Source organism: Amblyomma maculatum, unplaced genomic scaffold (assembly GCF_055883805.1).
Source record: "Amblyomma maculatum isolate TAMU_Amacu unplaced genomic scaffold, ASM5588380v1 scaffold_29, whole genome shotgun sequence".
Taxonomy (NCBI): Eukaryota; Metazoa; Arthropoda; class Arachnida; order Ixodida; family Ixodidae; genus Amblyomma; species Amblyomma maculatum.
Genome location: NW_028146754.1, coordinates 513,262 through 531,184, shown reverse-complemented (window position 1 = coordinate 531,184; position 17,923 = coordinate 513,262). Strand labels below are relative to the sequence as shown.

Here is a 17,923-nt window from a genome sequence, read left to right as displayed (position 1 = left end):
TTGACTTGCTTATCATGCTAATCATACCCGGACGTGGCCTTCTGTGTGAGACCTGTAGCATCCATGCAGTGCAATAGCCATACATGGTCATCTGCTGAGACTGCACTGACAGTAGATTTGTTTATTTTCTAATTAACAGGGATCAATTTATGAGCATTCAGTTGCAAGCCTTAGAAGTCATAATGAACAGAGAATACCTACCACCACAACTGCTTCCTCCTACTTTCTGGCGTTGCCGGTTCGCAGATTACAATTATTTCGGTTGTTCTCTTCTCATTTTGGAGGCTTTCAGACTCTAACTATGCTGCCTCATTGCGGGGTATTTGTTTATCCATGTGCCGGGTGGCAGGCTACTCAGACATGTGCGATGTAGTTCGAATTATTCATGGTGTAAACGACTTGTATTCAAAATAGCAGGGTTGTTAATGCATAAGCATCTGTGAAGCTTGATGAGACAAAGTAATGCAGATCGAAAATTTGTATTATTGAAATTTAAATTAAGGATCTTTCACTGCAGCTTTGTTGCATAGACCTTGATGAGTGTTCAAGTTATTTGTCAGTTGTGAAATTAGCTTGTAGAATTCAGGTACTGAGTAATCTAGAATGACAAACAGGTCTTCTATAGCCAGTGATCCACCAGCCAAGCACAAGTATAGGCAAGGAGAGCTCAATTTCATCTTGAAAGTTCTTAAAATAGTAAAAACTTTACTAAACTTTAAAACTTAAAGCTATAATACGTTTAAAGTGGTTGTATGGCTTAAGCTTTATTTTCAGAGTTATCTGAGACAAGGGGAAGTGTGTAGAGAGTGCCCTATTGCAAAAATATGCAAGATGTATGTTTTGCCATGTATGCCATGTAAATAGAAAGAAAAGGTGCGGCATCTGCCCCACTTCTGGGTCGGCATCTGAATAGCAAAGTAAGGGAAGGGTGGAAGGTGGAAGTGAAAGAAGAGGTGCCGTAATAGAGGGCTACAAAGTAATTTCATCCACCTGGGCATCTTTAACATGCACTGACATCGCACAGCACATGGACGCCTTTCCGTTTCGCCTCCAATGAAATGCAAAGGCACCGTGTGCTGTGCTGAGAGACATCAAGGCAAGGAACGCGGCTATGCTAGAAAGGTTACTAAACACCTGAGAGGCAAAAACTAGATTGATGGCTTGCCACGGGGGGCTTACTATTCGTGGAAGCATGTCAAGACAAAAGCGGCTTTGAAAAACCCAGTATGTATAACAAAAGTTTTATTCTAGCAAAACAGACATTTGAGCGAGTTGGTATATTTTCTAAAACTTTACCGGCATTGCTAAATGGGTTCTTCCTTCTCTACTTTGTCTCCTGTCGCAGTGCTGGTAAACTTGTCAAAGTTTTACTCGTTTTATTGAGGTTTATGTAAGGTTAAATTTCCTCCATTTTTTCAGGTAGCATGCAGGTATGTGAAGTCACTGCAGTGGTAAAAGCAAAATGAAGTGCAAGATAAATGCAGTTGTATTGCATTCTTTTGTTATCATTTTCTGGAGTACATAGCTTGGGCTATATTCTTTACAATCTGTACTGTGTTTTTAGCTTAGTTTATCAGTGTTTTAGTTGCACGTGCTGTTTGCTTGCTTGAAATGCTTGAAATCATCCTTGCTCTTTTGATACAATGAATAAATATTTGGTGTCAATGATTCAAAAGGGCACATATTAAAAAGCTAAAAGGCCATGCAGCCTCTCACTCTGAACTGCTATCACTCATAGCTTTATCATGTTTTGATCAGCTGGACATCAAAATTGTCTTCTTTTTTTCATTATATTACTTTAAAGAGTCCTTTCGGGGTATTACATAAGGGTTAGGTTAACAAATAAGTGAAATTTATAATGTTTGAATATATGAAGTTACAGTTGTCGCAAACATTCATGGGCAAGTGATGACAGCAATAACGTGGGGAAGGTCGTCCCTGGAAGTCTATGGCTGTTCGGGGAAAAAAATGAGCAAGCAAATATGGCAGTTATACACAGTGGTCGTGCATTATAAAAAGGATGTGCAGTGCGGTGGGATATGCATGATGATGGAGTTATGTGAGGGGGATGATTGAGCGAACTACGAAATAGCTTATGAAAGAAGCAAAGGCTAGCCCTGCAATGACGGGCATTAAGGCTCATCAGACTGGATTGAAGTTTCAATGCGGTTACGCTGGTAATAAATGAGTAACCAGAGTAAATGAATCTCACAGTACGATTATATAAGGCTTCAAGTGCATTAGCTAGATAGGTTTGATGCAGGTGACATATTGGGGATGCACATTCTAATCTAGGCCTGATCAGCGATTTATATGCAAGTAACTTTATGTGCTGTGGTGCATGCTTTAAATGATGTTTTAGAAAACCAAGAGACTTGTTAGCAGATGATATCACGATTAGAGATATGAGCGTGCCAGGTAAGATCACTGCCTAAGGTTACGTCAAGGTATTTATGAGATTGCACGTGGAAGCAATGATAGTGTTGTTAAATACGAGGGGGTGTTGGCGATGGTGAAAGGAGACCTGTTTGCATTTGTTAGTGTTTAGTTTCATGAGCCACTGGTCGCGCCATTTCAGAATGCAGTTAAGGTCATTTCGGAGAGCTGATATGTTAGTCATTGTGCTGCAATGAAATGAACACAGGTGCGTCACTGCATTTATTTTGGTTTCACATGTTCCTTTTATTTCATCATGTGCTGAAATCGCTCTTCATTTTACAAAAAATGGTCGTAAACAATTACAGGGTGTTGAGCATAGACAAGGTTCTGATTATTGAGCCTTGTACATGATAAACATGACATGTCTATGTGCTTATAAAAAGCTCATTCATAATTTTGTGCCATATCGGTTTTCAGATTAAGCGGCTCGCATTGATTGGGGGCCAGAATGCCGATGAGGCCACATGCCTGATTCTAAAAACATTAATAAAAACTGCAGTTGCTTTGGCTTTTACCCTTGAAGGGCAGGGGCACAGGCGTTCCTTCAAGCAGCTGAAGCTGTATCGAGTGATCATAGGTGAGTTTTTACATGCCAAGTTTGTTTGGCTTTGTTTACACCTTTTGATGTTTCTGTTCCCTTGTGTTCTTTTTTAGCATTGCTTTAACTGGTTGTCCGATTAACTTTTGCCGGAGTGCTTCAATGCTTCCGGTCATGAAACTTCCACTGAAATTTTATATAAGGTCAGAACTTAAATGCTCTGAGCCACCTTCATTTTCATGCCGTATTTACATTTAAATGCTTAAAATTTTTCAGAATTGTCTGAGTTGATATTAAAGTGTGTTCTGGCATGTAATTTACAAATGACATTTTCACTTTCCATGAGGCAGTTGTGAGATGGGACAGTGGAAATAATGTATGGATGTCTTGCTGATGCAAATTAACTGAAGCTAGCTGCCTTGTATTTTAAAAGCTCAAAATTTTCTAACTGCAATGCCATTTGCTTTTTTCTTGCCTACATTACTATTTCTGACCTAAAATTTGGAGTATTCAAGTGTAAATGTCACTGGAATTCATGGTCAATATTTGGTGCGTGATTGCTACACTTAAGACATGCTCACACTAAACTTATTTCTGTTGGCAGACTAAGTACATGCATTTTTGTGCTGTCCTTGATCTTGTTCCACTCCAGTGACAGTTGAAGCATTCTGATTGTCAGCATATGGTGGCGATGGCACCCCATCTTCATGATCAAAGCAGCCTGGCAGTAGACAGTTGCCAAGACAGCAATGCTTTTCTGTCCCCATCAGCCTATAATCATTGCTGTTTTCACTTTGCCCACCCGCAACTTCACACCGTGCTACTAATATGGCTCCCATAGTGTTTATTTTGATCTCTGCTTGGTGCTTTTCTTAGTTGCTTGTTCAGCAATTCATCAAGCACCCACTACATGGATGGTTTTTCTCCATAATATGCTGATGTCAATGACTGCACCAGATGCTACTCTTTATTATTAGCACTATACAAACAGATACTGCAGTTTACATAGCAATAAATGCAATCTGGGCTCTACTTATGTCGTAAACTTTAAAGGCAAAATCCTTTAATGGCTTATTGTTGTCGTCAGCAAAAAAAATGTCACGCTTTTGTGGTGGCTCTGATATTTAAAAAATAAATTAATAAAGCTTGTCTCCCACCAGGGATTCAAACCTTTATCCCTTGGATCCCCAGCCCAGCGCTTTATTACTGCGCCATGCCCCGGATCGGGAAGCACTCTTTTTTTTCTGACATGGTGTTTATTACACGTGGTTACGTAGTCTGTTTACAAAGCACTCAGCCGTTGCTGAGCTGCACAACAGAAAACACAACTAAAAGGCTGGCAAAGATACACAGCTCAAGTAGAAACAAAGTACTAGTAGCATACTGGCATATATTTTCATCCAATTTTTCTCTGCTTTTAAGATGAATCTTTGCATACTGATTGTGGTTTTGCTTGAGTCTTCACTTTGTTGTTACAAAGTTTACCTACATAGCTGTGAGCTAAATTACCAATTGTCTAGTTGCAGCTGCTGTCCAACAGAGAGTGCCTGATGCCGATGTCGCCAGGATAAACTCGAGCATTGCAAACTTTTTATGTGGAGCGAGAGATCGGGATGGGGGCCGGAAGGCAAGGATGAACCTCGGGCAAGCCTTGCAGCAAGCCCGCTAAATTCCAAGAGCTTCGATAAACAATAATGCTGCCTCTATTGCAATTTGAAAAGTGTAATAAACCTGCTTAGTATTCAATATTGTTGATTTTCTATAATTTCACCTCATTATGCAGAATAATGTGAGTGCAGCCAGGGCTATGCAGGGCTACCAATGTGGGCTACCTGCATGCCTGTAGTCCATTATGGGCAATATTGGGCTGCCCACTTTGGCCCAGACTTGGCTGCGTTAGGGCAACCAAAATGGGCCCAAGCTGGGCTCAATCTGGGCAACCAAGAAGGGCTTCCCACTAGGGCCCAGCCAGGGTACTACCAGGGCATTGATATTGGGCTATCCACTTGGGCCCAGTCAGGGTACTACCAGGGCATTGAAAACAGGCTGCCCACTTGGGCCCTACCAGGGCTCCACCAGGTAATTTAAAATGGTATGCCCACTCTGGCCCAACTAGGGCTCCACCAGGGCATCGAAATTGGGCTGCCCACTCAGGCCCAAAAAGGGCTGCACCAAGGCACCGAAAAGGGGCGGCCCACTTGGGTTAGAAGTGGGCTTTATGAGGTAAGCCTAACTTCCTGTCAGTTGATGGGTGGCCCAAGCTGGGTCTCCTCTGGCCCCTTTAGGGTAGCCCGATGGGCTGCCCATTTTGGCACCTCCTGGGCACGAGTTGCAAAACCCGCATGGGGCCCATGTGGGCTGCCCACAAGGGGCCCGGAGGGGCCCCCAACGGGGAGGGGAGCCTATTTTCTTCTACTTGGGACAGCATAAACATCGTTGCAGCTATTTATAAACCAAATGCACAATTCGAAAGGAGAGTAAATAAACGTTACAAATATAATAAAGTCACATTTATAAGCTAAACGAGGGAGGCGCAGTGGGCGTATGAATATCACCAAAAATGTTGTCTCTTCCCCGCTGGAGTGGGACCACCATCTTAAGCATTGAGCAGGCTGACCTGAAGTATGTGTCTTGTTCGCTTGCATTATTTAATATCAAAGATAACGTTTTTATTTTTCGAATGGTTTGTGAGAGAAAATGTCAAAGCACATATTGTATACGAGCTCGAATTTGCTTCCTTGAAGCTACGATTTCCGTACCTTTATTTATTGGCCTTCGAAGAAAGTCCACGAAATTCAAATGCAATGGCAGATTTTCAAGCGCTCCCAGACAAACGATCAAGTAACGAAGTTCTCTTTTGTCTGCTACTATCGCAAGCATGGTGTGCAATAAATGGAAGCGAGCAGAAGAACAGAAGTTTTTTTCGCGATGAGATTGTCCTGTGAAAAAAATTTGCTCAAGGCTTTTTTTCTTTATTTATTCAACATTCCTGCTTCATTTGACAAACATAAAACCACGTTCTCGAGAGAATTGCAAAGATAACCGATTTCCTATATGGTCGGTCATCTAGGGGCGCTTAAATCGCTTCCCTATTAGTTTCGTGTTTCGCGGACGTTTTTCGAAGAGCAATACGTAAAGTGACGCCAATTCGCGAAAAGGACATGGCGAGTCATTTCTTGACCGAACTACAACTTTTGCGTTGACCCTAGACTCCTCAAAACAATAAATGCAAAATTAGAGAATATTTCTTTATTGTTGAATAAAACGAAGAAATGAAAAATACACCACATTCTCAGCACCTCTCAGTAGATTTGAAAGGGCTATGACGCAGTGTATAGAGTGGAGTGCTGGGCCAGTTGGTACATTTAAATCCTTACAACGCAGTGTATGTTTAATACTTTGCTGCTTACATTTACCTAGAACACCCTCTGACATGTACTAGAATTTTGTCTAGAAATATAATTCGTATATTTAAAGCCCGACTGGAGAATTTATAAATTATATATCTTCGAACTAGTGCTCGTTGATTGAAATGCTAGGAAACTGCTTTCGGGAGGTATTTGTAGGTGTCCACCCGATGGCCATTAGGCCGTATACATTCATTGATTGCCCCGTCTCTCTTATCGACCCCGCCGGGGTGGCGCAGTGGTTACGGCGCTCGACTACTGTTCCCAAGGACGCGGGATCGAATCCCGGCCTCGGCGGCAGCTTTTCGTTGGAGGCGAAAAGCAAGGCGCCCATGTGCTGTGCGATGTCAGTGCACGTTAAAGAACCTCAGGTGGTCGAAATTACCGGAGTCCTCCACTACGGCGTCTCTCATAGCCTGAGTTGCTTTGGGACGTTAAACCCCACAAACCAGCCAACCTCTCTTATCTACTGTTTATGAGAGAAGAGCATTCTAGAAGGTAGACAACTTTCGAAGATGTGCAATGAAACCATGAGTTTATGTGAAAAGTGAATTCGTTTGCAGTGCTTTTAACCGCGGTGTATTTTTGTATATGATTGCACGTCTTACGTCTGGGCCGAGAGCAAGGATGTATTTATGTGGGATGCTTATTGTCGAGCTTAGATGTTATTGGTTTCCATTTTTCCAATAGGAAATAGGAACCTAAGAACTGCCTCGTACAGAAACTCAACAGATAAGCAAAAAAACGTAGGTTTTACCAGTCATTACCCGAGACATCCTATCCAAACCTATCCAAGGCAGTTTCCCAGCATTTCAATCGGAAATACCATAAGTTCGGAGAAATTAAAATATGTATTCTCCAGTCAGGCTTTAAATCTGCAAGGGACCGTAAATATAGATAGTCATCTAATCCACAAATTTAGAGCATTTGAACCCGAAGGAATAAATATCTCTAAAGGGACCTTAGAATCCCTTAAATGTGTTCCTTCAGCGATTTAACTAGTCGGCAAAAGAATCCCATATATAGAGTTATTTGTACAGTTTATTCACCGCACTTGCATACTCTATCCCCCCTTCTGCAATAGCTGCACATGTTCCTGTAAACACTGTCTTTCTTATCGTTTCCTACTTTTGCTGCACCTCGAACTTTTTTTTCGTTTTTTGTTTGGCGTGGCAGGTTCAATCTTCTGTCATTATTCTATTTCTTTGTCATTCTCCCCCTTTTTTGCAGAAAGTTTTTTAGAATTGTTCGCCGGCAGATATATTCCTTATCAGGACCCTTTGAAATGCTGGTCTCTATTCAAGAAAGGTGTGTCTGCACAGCACCTTCTTTAGACGCTGACTAATCATCCTCTGGGCATTGCAGTTTTCCCTGGTACTGCAGCTATTATTTCCTTCTCAGGCGAAATGATCACTGGTACTAGGCTGAAAAAAAACTGAAGAAAGATTTATTTGTATTTTTTTCACTCCTTTACCTTCTTTCTCCCTACCGACTTCCCCCTCCGCAGCTTTTCTTCTGCGACACATGTTTAGGTGTGTCTTGGGACGGAAGAAGGCGGAGAGAAGGAGTGGATAGGGATATACTACATAAAGGCTCGAGGTAAAAAAAAAAACCTTTTTAAAAATTGAAATAAAGTGTATATAAAGAAACAAAAACGAGGTCCTTGTTGCAAGGGGGTCCATGCTGGCTTAAAGAAAAAATAAAAAGAAAAAACCACAAGGTAGCATCCAGACATGCAAATGAAACAAAAATTACAAGAGTTCAACTCTGTTGAACTAAAAATTGAGCGAAAGCATTAGCTGCGGGTGACCGAGTGCTGTTGTTCTTTTCTTTTTTCTCTTCCTCGGCCCACTTATAAAGCCCCGCTTTAACCAAGCCGTATGAATGTGCCTTAGTGCCCTATAGAAGTAAAGTGAATGCCAGGGTCCTAGCAGGCTGATTCTGACATAACCGTCCCATTGCAGCTCCTGCCAACTGAGCCGCGGCTCCGACCGCGCCATGCCGACCACCTGAGTTGAGAGCCCATCTCTCGCTTTTGTGTCACGTGGGGTTTGACGCCACAGCGTCACGTGGGTAAAACGGGGCTACCGCCGCGCTACGCTGACCGCTTTAGTTGGTAGCCCACCCCTCACAGTGACGTCACTGTGTCACGTGGGTAAGACGTACGTGCCCTGTCGGAAATTTTTCTCATGGTGGTTATGATGGAACCATGATCATGGTGGATTATGGTAGTGGGCATATGGTCGTTATGGTGGGCATGGTTGTTATGGTGTGCATGGTCGTTATGGTGGGCATGGTCGTTATGGTGGGCATGGTCATTATGGTGGGCATGGTCGTTATGGTGTGCATGGTCGTTATGGTGCGCATGGTCGTTATGGTGTACATGGTCGTTATGGTGTACATGGTCGTTATGGTGTGCATGGTGGATAGCAAGGTAGATATGTACAGCCACGGCCGGTCTCGAGGGAGAGAGTGCGCTCTTTCTTCCGGCATCCTCAATAGCCGCGGGAGTAATGGGAACGTTTTTCCTTGAGTTACGCTCTCCACCGCTGCAAGGCACGCGACCTGCTCACTGTTCGCTCCGCATCTGCTTCAGCGGCGCCAGGTGGCTTCTGCCTGGTTTCATGTTGTCGCTCGCGGGTTTCATGGTGAGTGCAGCCCCAAAATGAAAGAACACAAAATAGATGCTGCAGCGGCATGTCGTCAGTGTACTATCGTCAGTGTACTATACACGTGAACAGTCATTATATAAAAACATTGTCGCTCAGCGGACGCTCGGAAGCATATATGACATACATTGCAGCATGTTAGCTACTTTTGCCCATTTCAATCCGAATTTTTTCCAAGCCTGCACAAAAATGCAAAAAAAAAATTCAGCAGTGATCACATTGAAGCTTCTTCAAGGCTAACATTACAGCAACTCCTCTGCAACAGCAAAACAGTCTTTCAGCGCTAGATGCGAAACCATCCATATATAGCACCGAAGATGGAAATAATTTCATAAAAATGTAATGTGAGTTGCATAATGCTTGCATGATATAAAGTATTAGCATAACAGTCAAAGTAGACTCTAAGGTTGAGTTTTTAATGTTATTATAATTTATATATTAGGAAATGTGTTGTATTTAAACATTATTTTAGAATGCTGTTTTAAAGAAATTTTACATATTATGCTTATAAAAACAAAGGAATGGTTTGATATTCATGACACCACTTGTGCTGTAAGCGGTAAAAAGAGGCTAATAAATGACGCAGCTGGTGATACTCAATTGCAGTGGCTGACAAACGAGTTCACTTGCTTATAAGGCACCCAAGAAACTTCTAAAGCATTAAAGAAGGGAACTTTCACTGAGGAAATGTTTCAAGGAATTCTGTTCATCACGAGTCTACTGTACAAGTTTTAGAATACCTCCTGGGGAATGGTGTCGGCTCCGCCCTCACCAGGAAACTCAATAGTGACCCCATTGAGGCTCTCTTAGGGAAAGTAAGGCTAATGTGCGGAAAGAACGAGATGCTAGACGCAAGGGCCGTAACAGCGGCACTTGACCACGTTGTCAAGACGGAAGTTTCATCTTGGAGCAAAATCAAGGCAGCTTTCGTCGATGCCGAAGAAATCATTTCTGCTTGGCCGCAATCAGTAACCGAAGAAATGAAGGAATTGTGGTGGCATCTCCTGTCATCCCATTACCCACTATCACATATTCAGGTTTAGCTTACGTCGATGAATACATTGATAAGTTAATCAGTGACTTCGGGTGTGACGCTTGCACTATCTTGAAACTAGCTAAAGAAGCAGCCTCATGTACACTCTTCTACGAGGACAAGAATTATAGTCAACACTGCTTGTCCTTCGTTGAAGGACAAGGGGTGTTGACTATATTTTATTCCTCGTACATGATAAATCTTAGACGCTGATTATGGCATCTTTGTATAAACCAAAGGAGTGAAATGTCAGGACCTGCCGGTTGCATCTGACGCGGGCTGGACAAAGAGCGAGTGCGTTTCCTTTGCGCATGAACGGCGGTAGCAGAGGCACAGCAGTGGGGCGGTGGCGATCCCACCGAGGTGCGGCGGGAGGTCAAAACAGACCACACTAGGCGAGGCCGTAAGAGAAGAGAAGCGCGCTCTCCCTCGAGACCGGCCGTGGTACAGCACACTGAATGGTGTGTCATCTTGTGTACCACATATAGTTACAGTTCATTGGTGAAGAAAGTACAGAATGCTGGTAGTGCCCCTATTTTCCCTGATGGCTAAGGAGCCGATGCTGTATTTGCTAACCTGCTAAGTGATATACTGAGCATGCAAGCTTACAGCTTCTGTGCATCCAGGTAGCAGCAGAAATGGCTCACCTACTGAAGCACGCACTGAATAAGCAGCATATAGAAAGTCGAGCTCAGATTCCAGCTTTATTGGAATCATCGGCAACTTAGATTTTCCTGCGATGTCCTTGCCGGCTGGCCTCAATGAAGAAGCGCCGCAGATGTTGGCGGCATGACTGAATTTGTACTTCATCAGGCACATCTGTTTTCGGATGTTTTGCTATGTACTGCATCAGACAATCTGAAAAAAAAAGAAAACACATGTATCTTTTCAATTCTCCTTCATCAGCCCATGCCATACACAAATAGATCTTGCATATGGCTATGCAAGTGGTAGTACACAAAAATAGCAAAATGAAACATGGCAGTTCCATTTTGACACAGCCCTGTAGCACTGTGCATGTTAGAACAGTGGTTTTCAGCCATTGGACCCCTTGAGATGGGGGGGAGACGTTTCGATAGCAGGTCACACAAATTTGAGTCAAGGCTATAACTTAGCCTCTAAAAGGCATGCACTTGATAAGCCACACCATGGCCTGCAGAGGAGATGGGGGAGAGGCAACATGCTGGCACCGGTGTGCATGCTGCTGAAAGAATTTGGCTCCTCGCAGCACTGCGCAGCTCACTTGGTAGATGCTTTGCATAGATGCCCAGCCAGCAGTGCAGCCCAAGTTTCGAGTTTCAAAGATGCCGGCGTCAACGAACCTGGTAAACTGTAAACACTCTCTCGCTTTCTACCTCTCGAACAAGCTCTCAATTTCTGTAGTCCCGAGTTTATTTCGCTTTGAGAAACTGCATTTTGCTTTCAACCTCCATGCTTAACATTTTAACCCACTGCAAAAAATTATTGATGACCTAGGCAGGAGAAACAGAAAGGTAGGTCTAAAGACCAACACGCAGGAGACAGAAGTAATGTTTAACAGCCTCGGGAAGGAATAGCAGTTTACCAATAGGTAGCGAAGCACTAAAAGTAGCAAGATTATATATACTTAGGACAGGGAAAATAACGAAAAATATGATGGGATAGGGTAGATTTGGCAAGTACTCGAAGATAATGACTACAGCTGAACCAGGATAATTAGAATTATGGTTCCATCAAACTCGTGGAATATCCCTTTGAAAACTCCATGCAAAAGTATAGGGAAGCTGCGTCGTACATCGAACTCCAATTTCACTGGTCCTTCCCCAAAGACTATCGCACCACCCTCGGCAATTTGATGCGCGACGTTTTTCGAGCCATGCGCGGAAGGAATGAGAGAGAACAGTTTGACGACGGCTGATCTAGAGCAGCGCCGCGGCCTTTCCCCAAAGACGCGCGCCTTCAGCCCACCGCCGTGAAGTGTCACTCATGCAGGTTAGCACTTTATATTTATATCTGGGCCACAGCAGCCGCTTCTTGGTGGATGGAAAAAGCAAGGTGCCCCTGTGCTGTCCGATATCAGTGCACATTAAAGAGCCCCAGGTGGTCGAAATTTCCTGAACCCGCCACTATGGTGTCTCTCATAGCCTTAGCCACTTTGGGACATTAAACCTAAAGAGCCAAACCAAACTTACATCTCGTGATATAACAGGTAGAAAATGCAGTGAACCATATTTTTTGCATAAGTATGTTTAATTGCTTAACTATTGTATTGGTCATAACTGAAGGCCAAAGGGTTGCTGAAATATAGTCACAAAACAGTTCACTTCTGCCTCTTTATTTGGTATTGTTCATTTCAAACATGCATTCCATGTTTGTTTTAATTCAACAGAACTTTCTATGTGCTTTTGTATACCATAGCTGAACAGTTTGCACACATGGGCAAGACAGCCAGCAGATATTAGGTACCGCCCCTTGGTCAATGCAAGGTGTGGCATTACAACTGAGGCTGCTTCAGACCAAGTGGATCACCACCACTAGTCACATTAGACTACTGCAGCAGACACTAAAAATTATGCAAAGTTAAGGCTGGTGCACAGCCTACAAAATTCCATATCATGCACTAGGCAGAAGCTGATTTTCAAAAATGCTGCATAGGGTCAAAAGAAGGTGTACATTAACTTAGCCTGACAGTGGTGCAGCACTCTATGTCAGAAACATCTTCACCTCAATCCATAATTTATTGTTGCTTGACAGAGTGAACATCTTTTTTTATAGTATATGGCTACGCAAGCTAAAGTAAGTAGGCTGGTTGGTTTATAAAAGAGCTGTGAAGAAGGGTCTAGGGCAAGTTGGAGTTTGCAAGCTGAGCCAATATTTTGACAAGAGAACTTCTCATCTGGGCAGTTCAATCATTACTGCAGGGTTTAAATGCACCTTTGCTTCTGTACAAAAGCCAGGTAGGGAAGAGGGAGGGCTAGAAAGAACTCTGAAAATCAAGTACCACCAGAATGTCATCCTTCTGAAGACCACCAACGAATTCACTGCGCAAAAGGTAGCAGCAGTTACCTCGTTATTCATTCAAGCCAAAACTCATATCATCCAATCTTGCATGATGGCCCCCGTGAATTCGTGCCGGGACGTAATTCACGAAACTAGAAAAGGTCTTTCGGAAACCGAACATTTATAAACTCTTCAACCGCGGCATGCGACGATCCTTTCCACTTGAATGATGAGAAAGACCAAGTCAGTGCTAATAAGGTTTGAAGGCACCCATGTACCTTGACAAATTCTGTTCTGCCATGTCTTGTACAGATGCAAGCTTGAAGCAGGGCTAGGAGTGAAAGAATATTTCCTTGGGTATCAATTTCTATGAGCCTGCAACCTGTGACAAGGTGACCTAAAACGAAAATATAGAGTGGCAGCAGCAGGATAAGCTACAAGATAACCACCTGAAGCAGATTGGATTATGACACCTGTTTCTTGAAAGGGTACAGACAGGCATCGTAAAGAGATCTAACAAGATATATGGCCACAGGAGAATACTGAGCTTTCCAGAAGAGGACAATAGAAAAAAAAAGCAAATCAGAGTAGACTACACCTGCCTAGGGAGACATTATCTGAAGAAAAGGATTCAAGTGGAGCCAAAGCAGTGGTGACAAGGAAACGTGTTTAGAAAAACACTTGCAGCTTTGCTGTTGTCTGAAGAAGGGGGGGGGGGGGGGGTAGTGGATTTTACACATGCTGAGAATAAACTGTACAATTAATGCTTTATGGGAGTGTTGTCCCTACTAGCTATAGTGCAGAGGGAATGTATGTAAGGAATTCTAATTTTCCTTTCGAGATATTTGCACTACAGTAATCCCTCGTTATAACGATATCGTTTTATTCGAAATATCTTTCGGTCCCGACCCAAACGCATTCATTTTAAGCCGCATTACTCGAAGTGCACGAAGAGCTTGACCCGCTTACAGCGAAGTGGCGAGCAGAGGCATCGCCGAGCGGCAGCGATGCTTTTGTGCATACAGGCGCAACAGCATGAGGCAACAATCCCTGGAGATGCGTCATGCAATGGCAATGCCAATGCCTGTCGTTGCTGGTGGCGCACACCGCACGGAACGATGGGAGTCGGGACTGCGCTACTACACTGCGATGCCGACTTCCATTGGAAGCAGTGACTTTCTCTTGCTCCTTTCGAAAATTAACAATATCTAGCCATACTATCTTTTTGTTTCCTTTACTACCCTACCAAGCTTTTACTGAATTGTCTCAATGCACTCATATGCACGCATCAGACGAAGGGAGCATCTGCAGGTCTTTCGCTCAAACCGGACTACGAAAACAACCTCCCCCCCAAAAAGAAAAGTCAGAAGTTGAGTACCCCTTAAACCTGCTTTAAATGCTGAGTCATTATCTACCTTGAATTATACCTTTTTCTGCTACTGCCACTTTTTATTTTCGTTTTCAGGTCACAGGGTTCACCGGTTCCAGGCTCATAAATTCGTACCCCGAGGAAACATTCTTTCACTCCTTGCCCTGCTTCTTTCTTCTCCCTCCCTAGCTTTCGTTCTTCTGAGGCAAAAGTGCATTTAAACCCTGCTAGTTATGATGGTGCTACCCAGACAAGGACAAGTCCCCTTGTCACAACACTGGCTCAGCTTGCAAACTGAGGCTTCTCCTCTACCCTTCTTCAGTGCTCTTTCATACTCTGAAGCCATCTTTCTCAAATTCAGCCTTGCTTGGTTCATGGGGTTTAAAAGCACCAAAGTGGCTCATGCTAAGATGATCTAAGTACTAAGTACATATCCTAAAATACTGAAAATATATTCAGTATAATAGAATTTCTACTGGGAAAGTTCACTTACTTTTGAATATGTCGACTAAAATGGCATGGTGTGCTCCATGGTAGTTGAGCCTGCAATGTAGCAACAGGCTTCCGCAGTTAGGCTCTCGACAGCAGCTCTTTCACGCATCCAAGGTGTTCCAGCAATTTCCAGGACCAAATCGGTGTTGAGTGGCACAAGCAGCCCAGCCATAACCACACCTGCAGTTATAAAGGTGGCTCTCAGGCACATTGCAAGAATGATGCAGAAAACTTAATAGCTTGAAAATGCCATGCACAGTGGGTTCATAATGTAGCAGCTTTTCTATAGGCATAGCTAATAATGTGCACTTACAATGCATACAGGAAGAACCCGAGATTATTCTGACAGAACAGTGCAGTAACCACAATAATAACACATCCTTTCTTTATGGCCATTCCACGTTGAATGCATCTGGATGCTTGACCCTCTCAATGTTTTTTTTTTATAATTTGCAGCATTTACTACAGTCAAAAGCCATTTCCCTATCTAGGGGTTAAAGATCCTATCATGTGATAGCCTTTTGAATTCTTCTGATTACTGAACGACTGTATTCATGGAAAACTCAGTGGCTATGCAGTGAAGGCTACACAAGAAAGGGAAAGAAATAGGCTTTTGCCCCCATACTGTCGGGACAGCAAAAAACCCGCACCATCCTTTCAACCTCCCCTCATCACCCCTCCCCTGAACAACCCACTGTCAGTGGCATGGAGACAAAGGCTGGACTCATTCCCTTTCTTGTGTAGCCTTCGCTGTCAAACACAAGAAAGTTGTCAGGGAGTTAAGTGTCCATAAAAATAATAAAAACCTTTAAAATTTCTGAAAAAAAATGTATATGAGCTGTACTTCTATATTATGCATGAAGAACTTGTCACTACAAAATCATTCATTATCGATTTAGTTTTTTTTTTTTCAGTTCAAGGTGTCATCTTTAAGCTTTTAAAAACTCAGCTCGAAATATCTGAGTATTATGAAATCTTTAACCAGAACATTTACTACTCCAGGATGATCTAGATCTGAGCTAGTTGTTTCATGTCAAAGTTGAAGCTATAGCCTAACAGAAAAAGACACAAGGAATACGAGATGCAGAAGAATATGAAAGCAAAAGGAAGAGGGTAAAGAAGTGATGGGCGTTAACAAGAAAAATGCACTCAGTTGTCACAATGAAATAAATGAAGTCAATGCCACAGGATAAGAGCAGAATATAAAAAAGAAAATGTATGAACATGGGTGCTGTAAAAGGCCAACCTGAAAGAGATTAAATCTAAAACCAATGCGTGAAGAAATGTGGCTAAACACAAGCGACGACAACAAAAAAAAGGGGGGGGGAGAGTTTTGGGCGGCTGGAAGCACAAACAAGAAAGCCAACTTAGTCAAACACTAGGGCACTAAGAACTTGTAGGACTGTCCAAGACATTTCTGCTCTTCTTCAGTAGGTGCCACAGAGGCCATGCTAATAGTTGCCACTGCTTCCAGCACGTTTTGAGTTACCTGGGTGCTCTTCCTAGCCAAGCAGGTCAGCTCGTGCACCAGTGGGCAGATCCATTGGGCTTGCAATGCTTGCAGTGCTGAGATGTATGCCCCCCTAAGCGTTTTAATGTGCTCAAAGGTTAATAATATTGAAAAGGTGCCCAGGTGCGATATGCGTGGTTGTGAAGTGGTGTTGGCTTCAGGTTTCCCATCTAGTAGATTGGTAGGTGCTATAATGAATGAGCAAAGAAGCACGTAAGGTATTCCAACAATGCTTCTCGGGAGGGGGGGCATTTGTCTCAACACTGCAAGCATTGGGAGCCCACAACAAGAATGTGCAGTGAATGCAGGCAGCGCTGGAAGCGGTGGCAATTAATGACTATGGGGATCTTCACCAGCACTGTCTTGTGGCACTCGTCGAAAAGAAGAAATACCTCGGACAGTTGTACAAGTTTTTAGCACCCTAGTGCTTGACTAAGTTGGCTCTCATTGGTGTCTCCAGCCATCACCGTTCCACCCACCGCCCCCCCTTTTGTTATCGCGGCGCTGGTGTTTCAGCCGCGTTTCCTCACATTGGTTTTAGCTTTTAAGCTCACGCACGTCATTTTTTTGTGTTAATAATGCCCTACATTCCCTCTCCCTTTCACGTTTATATTCGTCTGCGCCCTGGAATAAGGATGAGTTGTTGGTTAACCTTGTGTCTTGTTGCCTTCCATGTGAGTGTGTTTTTCTGTTAGTCTATAGTTTCACCTTTGATATGTACTATTCGGGAAGAGACTATTTCCCCTCAGTTTCAATAAATAACTTACATGAAAAACACCCAACGTGCAAGCATTCTGTAGTGTACTGAGCATTCAGATGAAAATTACACACTAAGAAAATTACATGCGCACACAGAAAACACGAAGTTTGCTTAGCAATTTGACATGATGTGCGACTGCTCATGCACATTTCAGGTTTAGAATCAAAGCTCATGAAGTCATGAACCTGAGAATAAAGAAGTTTGGCCTCAAAAAGCTGAACTGTAGCCAGCATATGTATTTGTCATTCAACTTTATAAACATCATGAATCCACATTCGCTCCTCCTTTCCTAAACTTTTTTTCAAGCAGGAAAAAAAAAAGGGAGCACGAGCAGTCACACACAGCATGTAAGGATGACTAGATAAGCAAACTGTAACATGTTCGGCTGCAGACACTAGCAAAATGCAGTTGCAGCGTTACAGCCTTGTCAAGAGTGCACTCCCTCAGAAAGTCGAAAACAACTTGTATCAAACTGCACTCCAGCTGTCGTCAGCCACCACAAATATGCTGAGGCCTTGTCTCAGCTCCAGTGGCCAACACTTTGCAATGCCTGCGTCAGTTTAGGGCACTCTGTTCAGCATTCGGGTTAAGCATGCTGATGGCCCTAACAAAAGTAACATGAGTATGTCTATATTAATCCAGTAAACATACATGATGCAATTGAGGCTCACAATAACACACCTGTACAAATAACAATGACCCAGCAAAACAGCACTGTCAGGTCAAC

General features: G+C 43.1%; 1 long non-coding RNA gene and 1 pseudogene across 1 annotated transcript; one reads left to right on the top strand and one right to left on the bottom strand.

The window, feature by feature from the left end:
• Positions 1-17,923, top strand: part of LOC146170883 (uncharacterized) — a 574,420-nt pseudogene that overhangs the window by 343,150 nt on the left and 213,347 nt on the right.
• Positions 10,813-17,917, bottom strand: LOC146170890 (uncharacterized). Its single transcript, XR_014703080.1, has 3 exons — positions 17,878-17,917; positions 14,928-15,106; positions 10,813-10,944 (listed from the first exon to the last, which is right to left on the bottom strand). It is a non-coding gene; the product is annotated as an uncharacterized LOC146170890 (long non-coding RNA).